The sequence below is a fragment of the Lissotriton vulgaris genome, chromosome 1_1, assembly GCF_964263255.1.
Source record: "Lissotriton vulgaris chromosome 1_1, aLisVul1.2, whole genome shotgun sequence".
NCBI lineage: Eukaryota > Metazoa > Chordata > Amphibia > Caudata > Salamandridae > Lissotriton > Lissotriton vulgaris.
In genome coordinates, this window is record NC_141685.1 from 75185319 (window position 1) to 75206822 (window position 21504).

The following is a 21504-nucleotide window of genomic DNA, read 5'->3' on the forward strand; positions in this document are numbered from 1 at the left end:
GAGGTAATTCGCTTCACTTCTAAAGCCCCATGCCTTCATCCCCTTCTATTCAAACATACTTCTTCTCTTCTACGTCCTTTAGTCTCCCCTACCTCGGTGTCACAGGAATCCTTCCTTCTATTGCCTATATGGTACAATTCACTTCTATTAATAAATAACAGACCTATTGCCTGGCCCTCATGGAGAGCGAAAGGTATCATTTGGGTACGTCATCTTTTTGATGGTTCATCCCCTTGCTCATTTCCTAAATTTCGTTCTCAATTCCACTGCCCTCCTTCTTTTGCAAAGAAATTCCCTATCCTTATGGAAACCATTCTAGATCGTTATTACTCTCTCCCTTCTGAAGGCCTATCAGCCTCGTCTTCCTCTCTACTCACTGTCCTTTCTACAACTCCTAAAGCTTCCATCATTTACCGGTACTTCTCAGCCCCCAACCCAGATCGTCTCAAATCAAAATTGGAATTGTCTTGGGAAACGGATTTACATTCTTCATGGCCGACTTCTCTTTGGGACAAAATATGGGCCAGATCCTTGAAGATTTCCCGTACTGCCTCTCTCACTCAATCCCTATTTTTCTTTTACCACAGACTATACCTTTCTCCTCTTTCTATCTCTCGCTTTCAACCCAATTCTATATCTACTTGTTGGACCTGTAATGCTCCCTCTGCAGATCTTTTGCACCTCTTCTTTTTCTGTCCTTCAACTCGTATTTTCTGGTTTCAGATATTCTCTCGCCTTTCTCGCATTTTTAACATCTCTATTCAATTCTCCATTTCTTTTGTATTTCTTGGTAGCCTTTCAGAAGATTTAGATCTCCCCCCACATTCTCACGGTCTTTTTGATCTTATGCTGGCTCTTGCATTACAACATATCGTCTCTAATTGGAAGTCTTTGAACAAATTGTCTCTAAATTGTTGGTGGAATCTTGTATGTCAATCACACAGACTTGATGTTGCCTTTGCTTCCTCCTGCAAACCTTCCCGAAATGTTGAACTTTACTGGCTACCTCTTACTCTATACTTAGATCAATCTGCCAAAAAGACTTACTCTCCACTTTCTTCGGATAACTTCAAGCCCCCCTGAACACATATACTCTTGCCTGTAGTTTTATGATATTTTCCAGTTATGATAGTTTTCAGTTTTGCAATTGTGATTATTTAGTTTTATATTGGTCTCCTTTACTACATGTTCTTCATCCAATCAATTACTAAATATGATGGTTTTTACTGTACTTTTTGATTGACTTTTAGTGTATTCTCTATTTTTACCTATCCATCTTCTATGATAAATACCATGTTTTCTTTCCCTCTCTCCCCCCTCCCCCCCTCCTCCCCTTCCAATAACTCAAAATGCTTTGATTTTTCATTGTGATATTGGCTGCTTCTATTTAATTTATTCCATCGTATATCCTTTTCTCATATTTTGCTGATGTCACCTTATTGTAATATCTGTTTTTCTTTAATAAAGCTTTCAAACTTAAAAAAAAAAAAACCTCTAATGAAAAATCCAAATAAAAATCCGACAGAGCTCTCCAATCTACGTCCCATCTCCCTCCTGCCAATACTTGGTAAGATAACTGAAGCCATGACACATCAAGAACTTTCACACTTCGTGGAAACTCATAACATCCTTCATCATCAACAATCTGGCTTCCGGCCTAAGCATTCCCAGGAAACTGCTCTTATGGAATTAGCCGATTCCATACAACTCATTCAAGATGATGGAAAGAACGCCGTCTTGATATTGCTTGACTTATCGGCGGCGTTCGATACCATTTCCCATGACATACTCATTGACAGATTGAGAGGAAATGGTATAACTGATAGAGTCCTTCATTGGATTGGCTCTTTCCTCTCGGAGAGAACCCAAATTATATCCTTAGGATCTTTTTCTTCAAAGGAGAAACAAATTACTGCAGGAGTCCCTCAGGGCTCCATATTGAGTCCCCTGCTTTTTAACATTTACATGTCGCCTCTCATTACCCTCATTAAATCACATGGTATATGTGTCACTTCATATGCAGATGACACGCAAGTGATTGTCTCCCTTGAAAAAAACTCAACTAAAGCTGAACAAAATTTCCAAATTTGCTTGATGGAGATCTTCCAGTGGATGGAAAATAACCATCTAAAATGTAATTCCAGCAAAACGGAAATCTTGCCTATTGGGAAAACTATTGAGTTCTGCCCTAGCAAATGGTGGCCTGAAGGCACCACTACGCCTCCTGTCTCGGTGAAGTCAGCAAGGAATCTGGGTATCCTCTAAGACGCTGCTCAGCCTCATTTCAGCAGCTGTGTCTACATTACACACATTGAATGAAATACAAGTCCTCATTTCAGTTCACTCCTGAATATCATGTCTGTTCCTTTGCAGAAGTTTAAACAATAAACACATTGCTGATATTTCACTGTGGGAGGGAGCAGAGCTGGCATGAGGGGCTGAATCTGAGGCTCCTCAAGAGCACACCATGCAAGGGTGAGGCCTGTCCTTGGACTGTGAGTGTCTTAAACACCCATGTCTGTGTGCTTACAGGAGCAAATGCTTGTTTGCCATAACACCCATGTCTGTGTCTTTGCAGGCGCCAATGCTTGTTTCCCATAACACCCATGTCTGAGTCTTTGCAGGTGCCAATGCTTGTTTCCCGTATGAGACCCCTCCCCATGTCTGTGTCTTTGCAGGTGCCAATGCTTGTTTCCCATAACACCCATGTCTGTGTCTTTGCAGGCGCCAATGCTTGTTTCCCATAACACCCATGTCTGTGTCTTTGCAGGCACCAATGCTTGTTTCCCATAACACCCATGTCTGTGTCTTTGCAGGCGCCAATGCTTGTTTCCCATAACACTCATGTCTGTGTCTTTGTAGGTGCCAATGCTTGTTTCCTGTTTGAGACCCATTCCCATGTCTGTGTTTTTGCAGGTGCCAATGCTTGTTTCCCATAACACCCATGTCTGTGTCTTTGCAGGCACCAATGCTTGTTTTCCATAACACCCATGTCTGTGTCTTTACAGGAGCCAATGCTTGTTTCCCATAACACCCATGTCTGTGTCTTTGCAGGCTCCAATGCTTGTTTCTCATTACACCCATGTCTGTGTATTTGCAGGTGGCAATGCTTGTTTCCCATAACACCCATGTCTGTGTATTTGCAGGTGCCAATGCTTGTTTCCCGTATGAGACCCTGTCATGGACTGTGAGTGTCTCAGAAGAACCCACGTCTGTGTCATTGCATGCGCCAATGCTTGTTTCCCTGCTGGAGGCGGCGGTTCCGTCCGCGGCTACCAGAGGGCGCTCCTCGTCTGCTGATGAAACCAGTCGAGCTACACAATGGATGAAAGCAGAAGGGTTTCCTCTTCTGGGTCAGCAGTGGCAGAGACAGCACTAGCAGCGATGGTGACATCACCTTCTGTCTCTCCTTGTGTGTGCAGCCTGGAGCAGAGGAGGAAGGAGCCCTGTCTGGTGAGCAGTGACCTTCATCTGCAGACCCCCACAGACCCCAGATCTGCCCCCTCAACCCCAGATCTGCCCCTGCCCCCCTTCAACCCCAGATCTGCCCCTGCCCCCCTCAGACCACAGATCTGCCCCCTCAACCCCAGATCTGCTCCTGCCCCCCTCAGACCCCAGATCTGCCCCACTCAGACCCGGGATCTGCCCCCCTCAACCCCAGATCTGCCCCTGACCCCCCCAGACCCCAGATCTGCCCCCCTCATATCCCAGAACCCCTCCTCAGACCCCAGATCTGCCCCTGTCCACCTCAGACCCCAGATCTGCCCACCTGCCCCCCTCATACCCCAGAACCTCTCCTCAGACCCCAGATCTGCCCCTGCCCCCCCTCAGGCCCCAGATCTACCCCTGCCCCCACTCACACCCCAGATCTGCCCCCCCCCCCCCCGATCAACCTCCCAGGAGGAGGAGAGAGTCTGGACACGCCTGCACAGGTTTCCGCTCAGGTACCCATGGCAAATTTGGCACCCTCTTATTTCTAACATCCTGGGGATTGTAAAGGTACCCAGGGTTTTTGGATTCCCCTGGAGGGGACCCAGAAAATAGGCAAAATATAGCAAAATGTTTACATTTTTTGAAAAAATAGGGAAAAAGTGCTCCAGAAAAAACTGTTTTTTTCCTATAAATGACATCATCGAACATTTGCTGTGCTAAGGTCACCATCTTCCCAGCTTGTAGGGACAAAAACAATTTTTGTACAACAGTTCTAACCCATTTTGCCTATTTTTTGTGCTCTCAACTTTCTTCCAGTTTTTGGTGGAATCCACTGTGAATCCCAGGGGGGATCCAGGAAAGTTGCAGATTTCTGAAAGGTGACAAAACTCAGAATTCACAAAGGGGTCATATGTTTAGATCCCTCAAGATTTTCCCAAAGATGCTGACTGTTGAAATAACGAAATATTGAAAATGAGTAGGACAAATATGCCGTTTGTGACAACATTTTCATCTGTGAATTTCTGTCACACTGGTCAATTTACAAAACTGTTATTTGTTCATCTCTAAACTTGAGGGTGCCCACACTAGAATACGATTCAGAGGACGAGTCTGGCTGAGGTGTTCTGGATAGTGGTCTGGAATTTGTGTAGCAGGGTTTTGTTGATTCCGGCATCGAGGGCGTTGCCGTAGTCCGGTCTGCTCGTTATGAGTGCACGGGTGATGGTCTTTCTGCATTCGGTGAGGATCCACTTTAAGGTCTTTCAGAGGATGTGGAAGGAGTTGAAGCAGGTGGAGACGAGGGTGTTGATCTGGCGGTTCAAGTCTTGCTGTCTGTGACGATCCTGAGATTCTTGGCATGGGTGGTGAGGGTAGATGTTCGTCCTGTCTTTAGTAGCCACCAGGTGGAGTACCACGCTGATGTGCTTTTCCCGAAGATCACGGTTTAAGTCCGTCAGTGTTTTAGACAGATGATCTTCATCTAGTGGGCAATTCCAGTCACACAGGAATAAAACTTCATCCGGGTACTAGGCGTCTTGACCATGAGAGACAGTTGTGTGTCAGTGTAGGAGAGAACGTTGATGTTATGAGAGTGGATGATTCTAGCTAAAGGGATCATGTATCCATTGAAGAGGGTCGGGCTTTGGGAAGATCTGTGTGGAACTCAGCAGACAAACTCACCGGCATGAAATGTGTACGGTGACAGGATGACTGACTTGGTTCTTCCAATCAGGAAGAAGCAGATCCATCGGAGTGTGTCCTGTTGGATTCTGATCTCCTGGAGGCGTTTGATAAGGATGGGGTGGGAGACTGTCTCAAACTCTACAGAGAGGACCAGGAGAATGAGATCACCATGTCTCTTCTGTCCAGAGTCATGCGGATGTCATCCATGGCGGGGATGTGGACAGTTTCCAAGCTGTGATTGGGGCTCAACCAGACTGAGTGGTTTTGAGGAGATGGTGGTCCTTGAGGTATTCAACAAAGTGTCTGTTGACCATTTTCTCCAAGACGTAAACCGGGAATGGTCGCAGGGAGATCGGTCTGTTGTTGGCAAGCGTTTAAGGGTGTTGAGGGGGTTTCCGCAGTAGTGGGAGCACAGTGGTGTCTTTCACTCAAGCAGTTCTTCCTCGGGGTCAGTAGTAAGATCGAGAGATCCACCCCTAGGCACCACCAACTCTGAATGTTGTATTAGCGCAAAGTATTGGAGTGGCCAGGCGAGGGAAAGGGGTTTAGGGGATAGGAACTGCGAGGAGCTAGATTTCAAAAAGAGCATACATAATATTCAGATGGAACCTAAGTTTTGAGTTCCGCATAAAACTTCCCCCGCTTTTGAAGGATTCGTTTTTCTTACCCTGTTTGGTGAACTTAGAAATCTCTCTTTCTATATTCTGCTTTTTTGAGGGTTTCTGTTTGTATACCGGCTCTCTTAAAATTAGGCTGCAAGATAAAGGGGATCAGGTGAAGTCACTTGTTCAATGCCTTAGCTACACCCGATTCCAGACACTGCTACAAGGATACATTCTGTAAAGAGTTTCATTAAACATTTCTCTCCCTCTTCTTCAATAGTTCAAAGCCCCTGGTTAAGTCATCTGGCTGCGAAAGAAAGATACATGAACTGAACAATAATATTCATGAATCATGTTCTTTATTCTTCAGCCAAACTGTTATGTCTCTACGGAGTTGCCTTCCCTGGAATTGTTTCAACTAATAATGGTCTTTAGTAGTAGCGCAAGAAATCAGGTTACATTTAGTCTATTCCTTCGAACTAAACTATGATGAGGTCAGCAACGCTAAAAATTTCGGCCGACTCAGCCCTTACCAGGGGTTTCACTCCCTCCCAAGTGGAGGCCGGATCTCTGGCAGGGTGGGCGTACTCACCACCAAAGCGCTCAGCTGAAGAAACCCTGGCCAACAAACTTTGTCAACAAAACTGAGTGATCCAGTTTATCGCGGGAGCTCAGGAAAGAAGGGGTTACTTCGATCATTTCCTGGAATAGTAATCAGACGGTTCTGAACAGGCACCATTTTATACACGAACCCCATCCAGCATGGTCACTCAGCATGGCCACCGAGCATGGCCACCCAGCATGGCCACCAAGCAAGGCCACCCAGCATGGTCACCCAGCATGGCCACCCAGCATGGCCACCCAGCAAGGCCACCCAACATGGCCACCCAGCATGGCCAGCAATCGCTGCTTTTGGGAATTGCAGTGCAGATGCGCGATCGTTCTCTGGAACTTAATAATTGGCAATATTAGTCCCAGTGCAGGGGCTCCACGTCAGTCAGGGAGTGGAGAGGATGGTGAATGAATGAATGAATTAATTTGGATTTGTATAGCGCTAGCTACCCGGAGGCCTCCTAGCGAGGATGGTCACCCCTCCCTTTCCCAACTCGTCATAAGGGGTGGATTCATCCCTGTGACGAATTGTGAAATGGTGGGGTAGAGGCTGCAGGCAAACAGGAAGCTGGGAGCTTGAGTCTGCGCACTTTGTGTTCCGGACTTTGAAGACACACTGCACAGACTCGAGGCGTCGGCTTCCCGTGCGTCTAATGATGACTGGAGCACGTGGGAGAAGGGTGCCATCATTCATTTGCAGCTCCGGTGCCTGTGTTTCACTGGCAGCCAGGAGGTGAGGAGCAGACACGGTGGTCGCACTGCAGCAGCATGTCCGCATCCCCTACAAGCTGCCCTTCCTTGCCCTGGCCTGATCCAAAGGTGACACCTGCACAAAGGATGCGGCTCTCCGCGGCTCCTCAGGGTGATATCAGCTGCTTGTAGGTTTATTCTTGTCTTCATTTAGAGGTGCAGTCCATCTTGCAGGGTACTCCGTTCTCTCTCTGCCTTCTCTGCAAAGCTTGGGGGACATTTAAAGTAAGAGGGGCTGTTTGTGCAAGGCCGCAGTGGTCTCTTCCATGCCTGTGTGTGTTCACATTCGTATAAAAATGTTTGTAGGAAACTTATCAATGTAGTGAGTAGCAACCTTTTACTCATGACTGCTGACCGGGGAAAATGTTCACCGCTAATGTTAAATGAAAGCACGGCAGAGAGTCCTAAAGACAGAGCAGCAGCAGTGGTCTTAGCGTGTAGATTATTCCTCTGTGTCGACACCTGCTGGGAAAATTCATATTTAACTCACAATCACATGGTGCTTTAAATTAAATAAATACACTTCCAGAACATGGATATTATTAGGCATTACACCAAAGTAGTTTTTTGGGTCTCGCGTACGCAGCACGCATAGGAGGAGACCTTTAGTTATCAATTTCCTTTTTCTGCCAAAAATGTGCACGCTTCGCATTGCTTTCAATGGCAACATGTGCACGTATGGTGATTGCCTTGTGGGAGCGAGCTTTGAAACGATCTGTTTGTAATTAGCAGATGGTTCTTGCTCGCTCCCGCATGGGAAACAGGTGCAGGCCCCTTCCTCTCTCCCCTGCCCCTGCTGCCTCCTCCTGTCCTCCTGTCCTCTTGATTTTTTACTTTTACTGCGAGGCGTGCGCGCTTGTTTTTAAATGCAGTAAAAACAGAGAACACTTAACTTTTAATAGTTGATGTTCTACCCTTCCCTAAGGACCCAAAGTGAGTGAGCAAGTGTATGAACCAAATTGTCTTGTGTTCCCTGTGGCTTCTACAGCACACAGTGTGTGTTGCCCAGGTTGTATGAATGTGAGGCCAGGCTAGTTGTGTGGGATGGAGGCTTGAGGATGGGTTGGGAGGGTCTGGGCTTGCCAGATGAGTTGTTTTTTAACTGTTTGTGGTGTCATATAGTTCTTAAATCCTGGCTGTGTTCTTGGAAGCTGTGGTGAGGGGGTTCTCCTGGCCTCTAACAGAGAATTGTGCAGGCCTATGATCCCAGGCCTGGCCGCCAGGGTGCTGGCCGAGTAGCTTTTAAAGTGGCTGCTGCAGTGAAATTTTTTAAAGCAACCAGCTATTTCAGTTATTGCACATGGGATGGATGCATCCGGTGTTCTGCTGGCAGTTTTAGGCACCAGAATATGCCATTCAGACACACAACGCTTAATCGAACTCATCATTTCCTGTGATATAGCATGCTGTCGTCCTACAGCTGGTGAGCTGTGTAACCAGAATTGACTGAAGAAGACACAATGGTCGGTGCTTGCACCAGTGATCATTATAACTAATTGTTCCATGCATATCATGATAGAAATGTAAGTAAGGTGATGTGAAGGAACTGTCCCCATGTCGCGGTCCTCAGACGGCTCTGCCCACGTGGTTACCTAGCAGACTGTGCGCAGGTGAGTGCCAAGGCACTCTTTTTGTGTGTGTAAAGTGAGCACCTAAAGATATAGCGCCTAAACTAAAACATGGTGGATATTGGCTAAAACACAGAAACAACCTACATTGTTGAAAGAATAGGCATTGGGGGGTTATTCGTACCTAGATTGGGCAAATGGATGCCATGTGCGTCCGGTTCAGAGGGCCCTGAAGCATGTTTGTATGCCCACGCAGCTGTGGCAATAGAAACAGGTGAGGTGTTTAACCCGCTGTGATGTATCCATGTAGGTGCGTTGTGGCAGTAGTAACGGGTGAGGTGTTTAACCCTCTGTGATGTATCCATGCAGATGTGTTGTGGCAATAGTAACTCATGAGGTGTTTTACCTGCTGTGATGTATCCATACAGATGCATAGTGGCAATAGTAACAGGTGAGGTATTTAACCCGCTGTATTGTATCCATGCAGGTGTGTTGTGGCAATAGTAGCGGGCGAGTTGTTTAAGCCGCTGTGATGTATCCATACAGGTGCACAGTGGCAATAGTAACAGGTGAGGTATTTAACCCGCTGTAATATGTCCATGCAGGTGTGTTGTGGCAGTAGTAACGGGTGAGGTGTTTAACTCGCTGTAATGTATCCATGCAGGTGCGTTGTGGCAGAAGTAACCGGTGAGGTGTTTAACCCACCATGATGTATCCATGCAGGTGTGTTGTGGCAGTAGTAACCGGTGAGGTGTTTAACCTGCTGTGATGTGTCCATGCAGGTGCGTTGTGGCAGTAGTAACGGGTGAGGTGTTTAACCCACCGTGATGTATCCATGCAGGTACGTTGTGGCAGTAGTAACGGGTGAGGTGTTTAACCCACCGTGATGTATCCATGCAGGTACGTTGTGGCAGTAGTAACGGGTGAGTTGTTTAACTCGCTGTGATGTATCCATGCAGGTACGTTTTGGCAGTAGTAACGGGTGAGGTGTTTAACCTGCTGTGATGTATCCATGCAGGTACGTTGTGGCAGTAGTAACTGGTGACGTGTTTAACCTGCTGTGATGTATCCATGCAGGTGCGTTGTGGCAGTAGTAACCGGTGAGGTGTTTAACCCGCTGTGATGTATCCATGCAGGTGCGTTGTGGCAGTAGTAACCGGTGAGGTGTTTAACCCGCTGTGATGTATCCATGCAGGTGCGTTGTGGCAGTAGTAACGAGTGAGGTGTTTAACCTGCTGTGATGTATCCATGCAGGTGCGTTGTGGCAATAGTAACGGGTGAGGTGTTTAACCCACCGTGATGTATCCATGCAGCTGCGTTGTGGCAGTAGTAACGGGTGAGTTGTTTAACTTGCTGTAATGTATCCATGCAGGTGCGTTGTGCCAGTAGTAACGGGTGAGGTGTTTAATCTGCTATGATGTGTCCATGCAGGTGCGTTGTGGCAGTAGTAACTGGTGAGGTGTTTAATCTGCTGTGATGTGTCCATGCAGGTGCGTTGTGGCAGTAGTAACGGGTGAGTTGTTTAACCTGCTGTGATGTTTCCATGCAGGTGCGTTGTGGCAGTAGTAACGGGTGAGGTGTTTAACCTGCTGTGATGTATCCATGCAGGTGCGTTGTGACAGTAGTAACGGGTGAGTTGTTTAACCTGCTGTGATGTATCCATGCAGGTGCGTAGTGGCAGTAGTAACTGGTGAGGTGTTTAACCTGCTGTGATGTGTCCATGCAGGTGCGTTGTGGCAGTAGTAACGGGTTAGGTGTTTAACCCACTGTGATGTATCCATACAGGTGCATAGTGGCAATAGTAACAGGTGAGGTATTTAACCTGCTGTGATGTATCCATGCAGGTGCGTTGTGACAGTAGTAACGGGTGAGTTGTTTAACCTGCTGTGATGTATCCATGCAGGTGCGTAGTGGCAGTAGTAACTGGTGAGGTGTTTAACCTGCTGTGATGTGTCCATGCAGGTGCGTTGTGGCAGTAGTAACGGGTGAGGTGTTTAACCCACTGTGATGTATCCATGCAGGTGCGTAGTGGCAGTAGTAACTGGTGAGGTGTTTAACCTGCTGTGATGTATCCATGCAGGTGCGTTGTGGCAGTAGTAATGGGCGAGTTGTTTAAGCCGCTGTGATGTATCCATACAGGTGCATAGTGGCAATAGTAACAGGTGAGGTATTTAACCTGCTGTAATGTGTCCATGCAGGTGTGTTGTGGCAGAAGTAACCGGTGAGGTGTTTAACCCACCGTGATGTATCCATGCAGGTGTGTTGTGGCAGTAGTAACCGGTGAGGTGTTTAACCTGCTGTGATGTGTCCATGCAGGTGCGTTGTGGCAGAAGTAACCGGTGAGGTGTTTAACCCACCGTGATGTATCCATGCAGGTGTGTTGTGGCAGTAGTAACCGGTGAGGTGTTTAACCTGCTGTGATGTGTCCATGCAGGTGCATTGTGGCAGTAGTAACGGGTGAGGTGTTTAACCCACCGTGATGTATCCATGCAGGTACGTTGTGGCAGTAGTAACGGGTGAGGTGTTTAACCCACCGTGATGTATCCATGCAGGTGCGTTGTGGCAGTAGTAACGGGTGAGGTGTTTAACCCACCGTGATGTATCCATGCAGGTACGTTGTGGCAGTAGTAACGGGTGAGGTGTTTAACCCACCGTGATGTATCCATGCAGCTGCGTTGTGGCAGTAGTAACGTGTGAGTTGTTTAACTCGCTGTGATGTATCCATACAGGTGCATTGTGGCAATAGTAACAGGTGAGGTATTTAACCCGCTGTAATGTGTCCATGCAGGTGTGTTGTGGCAGTAGTAACGGGCGAGTTGTTTAAGCCACTGTGATGTATCCATACAGGTGCATTGTGGCAATAGTAACAGGTGAGGTATTTAACCCGCTGTAATGTGTCCATGCAGGTGTGTTGTGGCAGTAGTAACGGGTGAGGTGTTTAACTCGCTGTAATGTATCCATGCAGGTGCGTTGTGGCAGAAGTAACCGGTGAGGTGTTTAACCCACCGTGATGTATCCATGCAGCTACGTTGTGGCAGTAGTAACTGGTGAGGTGTTTAACCTGGAGTGATGTATCCATGCAGGTGCATTCTGGCAGTAGTAACGGGTGAGGTGTTTAACCCACCGTGATGTATCCATGCAGGTACGTTGTGGCAGTAGTAACCGGTGAGGTGTTTAACCCACCGTGATGTATCCATGCAGCTGCGTTGTGGCAGTAGTAACGAGTGAGTTGTTTAACTCGCTGTAATGTATCCATGCAGGTGCGTTGTGGCAGTAGTAACGGGTGAGGTGTTTAATCTGCTGTGATGTGTCCATGCAGGTGCGTTGTGGCAGTAGTAACTGGTGAGGTGTTTAATCTGCTGTGATGTGTCCATGCAGGTGCGTTGTGGCAGTAGTAACGGGTGAGTTGTTTAACCTGCTGTGATGTATCCATGCAGGTGCGTTGTGGCAGTAGTAACGGGTGAGGTGTTTAACCTGCTGTGATGTATCCATGCAGGTGCGTTGTGACAGTAGTAACGGGTGAGTTGTTTAACCTGCTGTAATGTATCCATGCAGGTGCGTAGTGGCAGTAGTAACTGGTGAGGTGTTTAACCTGCTGTGATGTGTCCATGCAGGTGCGTTGTGGCAGTAGTAACGGGTGAGTTGTTTAACCTGCTGTGATGTATCCATGCAGGTGCGTTGTGGCAGTAGTAACGGGTGAGGTGTTTAACCTGCTGTGATGTATCCATGCAGGTGCGTTGTGACAGTAGTAACGGGTGAGTTGTTTAACCTGCTGTAATGTATCCATGCAGGTGCGTAGTGGCAGTAGTAACTGGTGAGGTGTTTAACCTGTTGTGATGTATCCATGCAGGTGCGTTGTGGCAGTAGTAACTGGTGAGGTGTTTAACCTGTTGTGATGTATCCATGCAGGTGCGTTGTGGCAGTAGTAACGGGTGAGGTGTTTAACCTGCTGTGATGTATCCATGCAGGTCCATTGTGACAGTAGTAACGGGTGAGTTGTTTAAGCTGCTGTGATGTAGCCATGCAGGTGCGTAGTGACAATAGTAACGGGTAAGGTGTTTAACCTGTTGTGATGTATCCATTACAGGTGCATAGTGGCAATAGTAACAGGTGAGGTATTTAACCCGCTGTAATGTATCCATGCAGGTGCGTTGTGGCAGTAGTAACAGGTGAGGTGTTTAACCTGCTGTGATGTATCCGTGCAGGTGCGTTGTGGCAATAGTAACTGGTGAGGTGTTTAATCTGCTGAGATGTGTCCATGCAGGTGCGTTGTGGCAGTAGTAACGGGTGAGTTGTTTAACCTGCTGTGATGTATCCATGCAGGTGCGTTGTGGCAGTAGTAACGGGTGAGGTGTTTAACCTGCTGTGATGTATCCATGCAGCTGCGTTGTGGCAGTAGTAACGGGTGAGTTGTTTAACTCGCTGTAATGTATCCATGCAGGTGCGTTGTGGCAGTAGTAACGTGTGAGGTGTTTAACCTGCTGTGATGTGTCCATGCAGGTGCGTTGTGGCAGGAGTAACGGGTGAGTTGTTTAACCTGCTGTAATGTATCCATGCAGGTGCGTAGTGGCAGTAGTAACTGGTGAGGTGTTTAACCTGTTGTGATGTATCCATGCAGGTGCGTTGTGGCAGTAGTAACGGGTGAGGTGTTTAACCTGCTGTGATGTATCCATGCAGGTGCGTTGTGGCAGTAGTAACTGGTGAGTTGTTTAACCTGTTGTGATGTATCCATGCAGGTGCGTTGTGGCAGTAGTAACGGGTGAGGTGTTTAACCTGCTGTGATGTGTCCATGCAGGTGTGTTGTGGCAGTAGTAACGGGTGAGGTGTTTAACCTGCTGTGATGTATCCATGCATGTGCGTTGTGGCAGTAGTAACTGGTGAGGTGTTTAACCTGTTGTGATGTATCCATGCAGGTGCGTTGAGGCAGTAGTAACTGGTGAGGTGTTTAACCTGTTGTGATGTATCCATGCAGGTGCGTTGTGGCAGTAGTAACCGGTGAGGTGTTTAACCCGCTGTGATGTGTCCATGCATGTGCGTTGTGGCAGTAGTAACGGGTGAGGTGTTTAACCTGCTGTGATGTATCCATGCATGTGCGTTGTGGCAGTAGTAACGGGTGAGTTGTTCAACTCGCTGTAATGTATCCATGTAGGTGCGTTGTGGCAGTAGTAACGGGTGAGGTGTTTAACCCGCTGTGATGTATCCATGCAGGTGCGTTGTGGCAGTAGTAACCGGTGAGGTGTTTAACCCACTGTAATGTATCCATGCAGGTGCGTTGTGGCATTAGTAACAGGTGAGGTATTTAACCCGCTTTGATGTATCCATGCAGGTGCGTTGTGGCAGTAGTAACGGGTGAGTTGTTTAACCTGCTGTAATGTATCCATGCAGGTGCGTTGTGGCAGTAGTAACGGGTGAGGTGTTTAACCTGCTGTGATGTATCCATGCAGGTGCGTTGTGGCAGTAGTAACGGGTGAGGTGTTTAACCTGCTGTGATGTGTCCATGCAGGTGCGTTGTTGCAGTAGTAACGGGTGAGGTGTTTAACCTGCTGTAATGTATCCATGCAGGTGCGTTGTGGCAGTAGTAACGGGTGAGGTGTTTAACCTGCTGTGATGTATCCATGCAGGTGCGTTGTGGCAGTAGTAACGGGTGAGGTGTTTAACCTGCTGTGATGTATCCATGCAGGTGCGTTGTGGCAGTAGTAACGGGTGAGGTGTTTAACCTGCTGTGATGTATCCATGCAGGTGCGTTGTGGCAGTAGTAATGGGTGAGGTGTTTAACCCGCTGTGATGTATCCATTCAGGTGCATTGTGGCAGTAGTAACGGTGAGGTGTTTAACCTGCTGTGATGTATCCATGCAGGTGCGTTGTGGCAGTAGTAACGGGTGAGGTGTTTAACCTGGAGTGATGTATCCATGCAGGTGCGTTGTGGCAGTAGTAACGGGTGAGTTGTTTAACTCGCTGTAATGTATCCATGCAGGTGCGTTGTGGCAGTAGTAACGGGTGAGGTGTTTAACCTGCTGTGATGTGTCCATGCAGGTGCGTTGTGGCAGTAGTAACTTGTGAGGTGTTTAACCTGGAGTGATGTATCCATGCAGGTGCGTTGTGACAGTAGTAACGGGTGAGTTGTTTAACTCGCTGTAATGTATCCATGCAGGTGCGTTGTGGCAGTAGTAACGGGTGAGATGTTTAACCTGCTGTGATGTGTCCATGCAGGTGCGTTGTGACAGTAGTAACGGGTGAGGTGTTTAACCTGTTGTGATGTATCCATGAAGGTGTGTTGTGACAGTAGTAACGGGTGAGGTGTTTAACCTGTTGTGATGTATCCATGAAGGTGCGTTGTGACAGTAGTAACGGGTGAGGTGTTTAACCTGTTGTGATGTATCCATGTAGGTGCGTTGTGGCAGTAGTAACGGGTGAGGTGTTTAACCTGTTGTGATGTAGCCATGAAGGTGCGTTGTGACAGTAGTAACGGGTGAGTTGTTTAACCCGCTGTGATGTATCCATACAGGTGCATAGTGGCAATAGTAACAGGTGAGGTATTTAACCCACTGTAATGTATCCATGCAGGTGCGTTGTGGCAGTAGTAACCGGTGAGGTGTTTAACCTGCCGTGATGTATCCATGCAGGTGCGTTGTGGCAGTAGTAACCAGTGAGGTGTTTAACCTGCTGTGATGTGTACATGCAGGTGCGTTGTGGCAGAAGTAACCGGTGAGGTGTTTAATCCACCGTGATGTATCCATGCAGGTGTGTTGTGGCAGTAGTAACAGGTGAGGTATTTAACCCGCTGTATTGTATCCATGCAGGTGCGTTGTGGCAGAAGTAATGGGTGAGGTGTTTAACCTGTTGTGATGTATCCATGCAGGTGCGTTGTGGCATTAGTAACAGGTGAGGTATTTAACCCGCTGTGATGTATCCATGCAGGTGCGTTGTGGCAGTAGTAACAGGTGAGGTGTTTAACCTGCTGTGATGTATCCATGCAGGTGCGTTGTGGCAGTAGTAACGAGTGAGGTGTTTAACCTGCTGTGATGTATCCATGCAGGTGCGTTGTGGCAGTTGTAAGGAGTGAGTTGTTTAACCTGCTGTGATGTATCCATGCAGGTGCGTTGTGGCAGTAGTAACGGGTGAGTTGTTTAACCTGCTGTGATGTATCCATGCAGGTGCGTTGTGGCAGTAGTAACGGGTGAGTTGTTTAACCTGCTGTGATGTATCCATGCAGGTGCGTTGTGGCAGTAGTAACGGGTGAGGTGTTTAACCTGCTGTGATGTATCCATGCAGGTGCGTTGTGACAGTAGTAACGGGTGAGTTGTTTAACCTGCTGTAATGTATCCATGCAGGTGCGTAGTGGCAGTAGTAACTGGTGAGGTGTTTAACCTGCTGTGATGTGTCCATGCAGGTGCGTTGTGGCAGTAGTAACGGGTGAGTTGTTTAACCTGCTGTGATGTATCCATGCAGGTGCGTTGTGGCAGTAGTAACGGGTGAGGTGTTTAACCTGCTGTGATGTATCCATGCAGGTGCGTTGTGACAGTAGTAACGGGTGAGTTGTTTAACCTGCTGTAATGTATCCATGCAGGTGCGTAGTGGCAGTAGTAACTGGTGAGGTGTTTAACCTGTTGTGATGTATCCATGCAGGTGCGTTGTGGCAGTAGTAACTGGTGAGGTGTTTAACCTGTTGTGATGTATCCATGCAGGTGCGTTGTGGCAGTAGTAACGGGTGAGGTGTTTAACCTGCTGTGATGTATCCGTGCAGGTGCGTTGTGGCAATAGTAACTGGTGAGGTGTTTAATCTGCTGAGATGTGTCCATGCAGGTGCGTTGTGGCAGTAGTAACGGGTGAGTTGTTTAACCTGCTGTGATGTATCCATGCAGGTGCGTTGTGGCAGTAGTAACGGGTGAGGTGTTTAACCTGCTGTGATGTATCCATGCAGCTGCGTTGTGGCAGTAGTAACGGGTGAGTTGTTTAACTCGCTGTAATGTATCCATGCAGGTGCGTTGTGGCAGTAGTAACGTGTGAGGTGTTTAACCTGCTGTGATGTGTCCATGCAGGTGCGTTGTGGCAGGAGTAACGGGTGAGTTGTTTAACCTGCTGTAATGTATCCATGCAGGTGCGTAGTGGCAGTAGTAACTGGTGAGGTGTTTAACCTGTTGTGATGTATCCATGCAGGTGCGTTGTGGCAGTAGTAACGGGTGAGGTGTTTAACCTGCTGTGATGTATCCATGCAGGTGCGTTGTGGCAGTAGTAACTGGTGAGTTGTTTAACCTGTTGTGATGTATCCATGCAGGTGCGTTGTGGCAGTAGTAACGGGTGAGGTGTTTAACCTGCTGTGATGTGTCCATGCAGGTGTGTTGTGGCAGTAGTAACGGGTGAGGTGTTTAACCTGCTGTGATGTATCCATGCATGTGCGTTGTGGCAGTAGTAACTGGTGAGGTGTTTAACCTGTTGTGATGTATCCATGCAGGTGCGTTGAGGCAGTAGTAACTGGTGAGGTGTTTAACCTGTTGTGATGTATCCATGCAGGTGCGTTGTGGCAGTAGTAACCGGTGAGGTGTTTAACCCGCTGTGATGTGTCCATGCATGTGCGTTGTGGCAGTAGTAACGGGTGAGGTGTTTAACCTGCTGTGATGTATCCATGCATGTGCGTTGTGGCAGTAGTAACGGGTGAGTTGTTCAACTCGCTGTAATGTATCCATGCAGGTGCGTTGTGGCAGTAGTAACGGGTGAGGTGTTTAACCCGCTGTGATGTATCCATGCAGGTGCGTTGTGGCAGTAGTAACCGGTGAGGTGTTTAACCCACTGTAATGTATCCATGCAGGTGCGTTGTGGCATTAGTAACAGGTGAGGTATTTAACCCGCTTTGATGTATCCATGCAGGTGCGTTGTGGCAGTAGTAACGGGTGAGTTGTTTAACCTGCTGTAATGTATCCATGCAGGTGCGTTGTGGCAGTAGTAACGGGTGAGGTGTTTAACCTGCTGTGATGTATCCATGCAGGTGCGTTGTGGCAGTAGTAACGGGTGAGGTGTTTAACCTGCTGTGATGTGTCCATGCAGGTGCGTTGTTGCAGTAGTAACGGGTGAGGTGTTTAACCTGCTGTAATGTATCCATGCAGGTGCGTTGTGGCAGTAGTAACGGGTGAGGTGTTTAACCTGCTGTGATGTATCCATGCAGGTGCGTTGTGGCAGTAGTAACGGGTGAGGTGTTTAACCTGCTGTGATGAATCCATGCAGGTGCGTTGTGGCAGTAGTAACGGGTGAGGTGTTTAACCTGCTGTGATGTATCCATGCAGGTGCGTTGTGGCAGTAGTAATGGGTGAGGTGTTTAACCCGCTGTGATGTATCCATTCAGGTGCATTGTGGCAGTAGTAACGGTGAGGTGTTTAACCTGCTGTGATGTATCCATGCAGGTGCGTTGTGGCAGTAGTAACGGGTGAAGTGTTTAACCTGGAGTGATGTATCCATGCAGGTGCGTTGTGGCAGTAGTAACGGGTGAGTTGTTTAACTCGCTGTAATGTATCCATGCAGGTGCGTTGTGGCAGTAGTAACGGGTGAGGTGTTTAACCTGCTGTGATGTGTCCATGCAGGTGCGTTGTGGCAGTAGTAACTTGTGAGGTGTTTAACCTGGAGTGATGTATCCATGCAGGTGCGTTGTGACAGTAGTAACGGGTGAGTTGTTTAACTCGCTGTAATGTATCCATGCAGGTGCGTTGTGGCAGTAGTAACGGGTGAGATGTTTAACCTGCTGTGATGTGTCCATGCAGGTGCGTTGTGACAGTAGTAACGGGTGAGGTGTTTAACCTGTTGTGATGTATCCATGAAGGTGTGTTGTGACAGTAGTAACGGGTGAGGTGTTTAACCTGTTGTGATGTATCCATGAAGGTGCGTTGTGACAGTAGTAACGGGTGAGGTGTTTAACCTGTTGTGATGTATCCATGCAGGTGCGTTGTGGCAGTAGTAACGGGTGAGGTGTTTAACCTGTTGTGATGTAGCCATGAAGGTGCGTTGTGACAGTAGTAACGGGTGAGTTGTTTAACCCGCTGTGATGTATCCATACAGGTGCATAGTGGCAATAGTAACAGGTGAGGTATTTAACCCACTGTAATGTATCCATGCAGGTGCGTTGTGGCAGTAGTAACCGGTGAGGTGTTTAACCTGCCGTGATGTATCCATGCAGGTGCGTTGTGGCAGTAGTAACCAGTGAGGTGTTTAACCTGCTGTGATGTGTACATGCAGGTGCGTTGTGGCAGAAGTAACCGGTGAGGTGTTTAACCCACCGTGATGTATCCATGCAGGTGTGTTGTGGCAGTAGTAACAGGTGAGGTATTTAACCCGCTGTATTGTATCCATGCAGGTGCGTTGTGGCAGAAGTAATGGGTGAGGTGTTTAACCTGTTGTGATGTATCCATGCAGGTGCGTTGTGGCATTAGTAACAGGTGAGGTATTTAACCCGCTGTGATGTATCCATGCAGGTGCGTTGTGGCAGTAGTAACAGGTGAGGTGTTTAACCTGCTGTGATGTATCCATGCAGGTGCGTTGTGGCAGTAGTAACGAGTGAGGTGTTTAACCTGCTGTGATGTATCCATGCAGGTGCGTTGTGGCAGTTGTAAGGAGTGAGTTGTTTAACCTGCTGTGATGTATCCATGCAGGTGCGTTGTGGCAGTAGTAACGGGTGAGTTGTTTAACCTGCTGTGATGTATCCATGCAGGTGCGTTGTGGCAGTAGTAACGGGTGAGTTGTTTAACCTGCTGTGATGTATCCATGCAGGTGCGTTGTGGCAGTAGTAACGTGTGAGGTGTTTAACCTGCTGTGATGTATCCATGCAGGTGCGTTGTGACAGTAGTAACGGGTGAGTTGTTTAACCTGCTGTAATGTATCCATGCAGGTGCGTAGTGGCAGTAGTAACTGGTGAGGTGTTTAACCTGCTGTGATGTGTCCATGCAGGTGCGTTGTGGCAGTAGTAACGGGTGAGTTGTTTAACCTGCTGTGATGTATCCATGCAGGTGCGTTGTGGCAGTAGTAACGGGTGAGGTGTTTAACCTGCTGTGATGTATCCATGCAGGTGCGTTGTGACAGTAGTAACGGGTGAGTTGTTTAACCTGCTGTAATGTATCCATGCAGGTGCGTAGTGGCAGTAGTAACTGGTGAGGTGTTTAACCTGTTGTGATGTATCCATGCAGGTGCGTTGTGGCAGTAGTAACTGGTGAGGTGTTTAACCTGTTGTGATGTATCCATGCAGGTGCGTTGTGGCAGTAGTAACGGGTGAGGTGTTTAACCTGCTGTGATGTATCCATGCAGGTCCATTGTGACAGTAGTAACGGGTGAGTTGTTTAAGCTGCTGTGATGTAGCCATGCAGGTGCGTAGTGACAATAGTAACGGGTAAGGTGTTTAACCGGTTGTGATGTATCCATTACAGGTGCATAGTGGCAATAGTAACAGGTGAGGTATTTAACCCGGTGTAATGTATCCATGCAGGTGCGTTGTGGCAGTAGTAACAGGTGAGGTGTTTAACCTGCTGTGATGTATCCGTGCAGGTGCGTTGTGGCAGTAGTAACTGGTGAGGTGTTTAATCTGCTGAGATGTGTCCATGCAGGTGCGTTGTGGCAGTAGTAACGGGTGAGTTGTTTAACCTGCTGTGATGTATCCATGCAGGTGCGTTGTGGCAGTAGTAACGGGTGAGGTGTTTAACCTGCTGTGATGTATCCATGCAGCTGCGTTGTGGCAGTAGTAACGGGTGAGTTGTTTAACTCGCTGTAATGTATCCATGCAGGTGCGTTGTGGCAGTAGTAACGTGTGAGGTGTTTAACCTGCTGTGATGTGTCCATGCAGGTGCGTTGTGGCAGTAGTAACGGGTGAGTTGTTTAACCTGCTGTAATGTATCCATGCAGGTGCGTAGTGGCAGTAGTAACTGGTGGTGTTTAACCTGTTGTGATGTATCCATGCAGGTGCGTTGTGGCAGTAGTAACGGGTGAGGTGTTTAACCTGCTGTGATGTATCCATGCAGGTGCGTTGTGGCAGTAGTAACTGGTGAGGTGTTTAACCTGTTGTGATGTATCCATGCAGGTGCGTTGTGGCAGTAGTAACGGGTGAGGTGTTTAACCTGCTGTGATGTGTCCATGCAGGTGTGTTGTGGCAGTAGTAACGGGTGAGGTGTTTAACCTGCTGTGATGTATCCATGCATGTGCGTTGTGGCAGTAGTAACTGGTGAGGTGTTTAACCTGTTGTGATGTATCCATGCAGGTGCGTTGTGGCAGTAGTAACTGGTGAGGTGTTTAACCTGTTGTGATGTATCCATGCAGGTGCGTTGTGGCAGTAGTAACCGGTGAGGTGTTTAACCCGCTGTGATGTGTCCATGCATGTGCGTTGTGGCAGTAGTAACGGGTGAGGTGTTTAACCTGCTGTGATGTATCCATGCATGTGCGTTGTGGCAGTAGTAACGGGTGAGTTGTTCAACTCGCTGTAATGTATCCATGCAGGTGCGTTGTGGCAGTAGTAACGGGTGAGGTGTTTAACCCGCTGTGATGTATCCATGCAGGTGCGTTGTGGCAGTAGTAACCGGTGAGGTGTTTAACCCACTGTAATGTATCCATGCAGGTGCGTTGTGGCATTAGTAACAGGTGAGGTATTTAACCCGCTTTGATGTATCCATGCAGGTGCGTTGTGGCAGTAGTAACGGGTGAGTTGTTTAACCTGCTGTAATGTATCCATGCAGGTGCGTTGTGGCAGTAGTAACGGGTGAGGTGTTTAACCTGCTGTGATGTATCCATGCAGGTGCGTTGTGGCAGTAGTAACGGGTGAGGTGTTTAACCTGCTGTGATGTGTCCATGCAGGTGCGTTGTTGCAGTAGTAACGGGTGAGGTGTTTAACCTGC

The 21504-nt window shown here is 47.9% G+C and overlaps 1 protein-coding gene across 1 annotated transcript in view; it reads left to right on the top strand.

The window, feature by feature from the left end:
* The first annotated feature begins 3412 nt into the window (after window positions 1-3412).
* Window positions 3413-21504, top strand: part of LOC147737382 (uncharacterized) — a 91042-nt gene continuing 72950 nt past the window's right edge. Inside the window, exon 1 of the mRNA XM_086927560.1 lies at window positions 3413-3453. The gene's annotated coding sequence lies outside the window, so the exon portion shown is untranslated. The remainder of the gene's footprint in view (window positions 3454-21504) is intronic.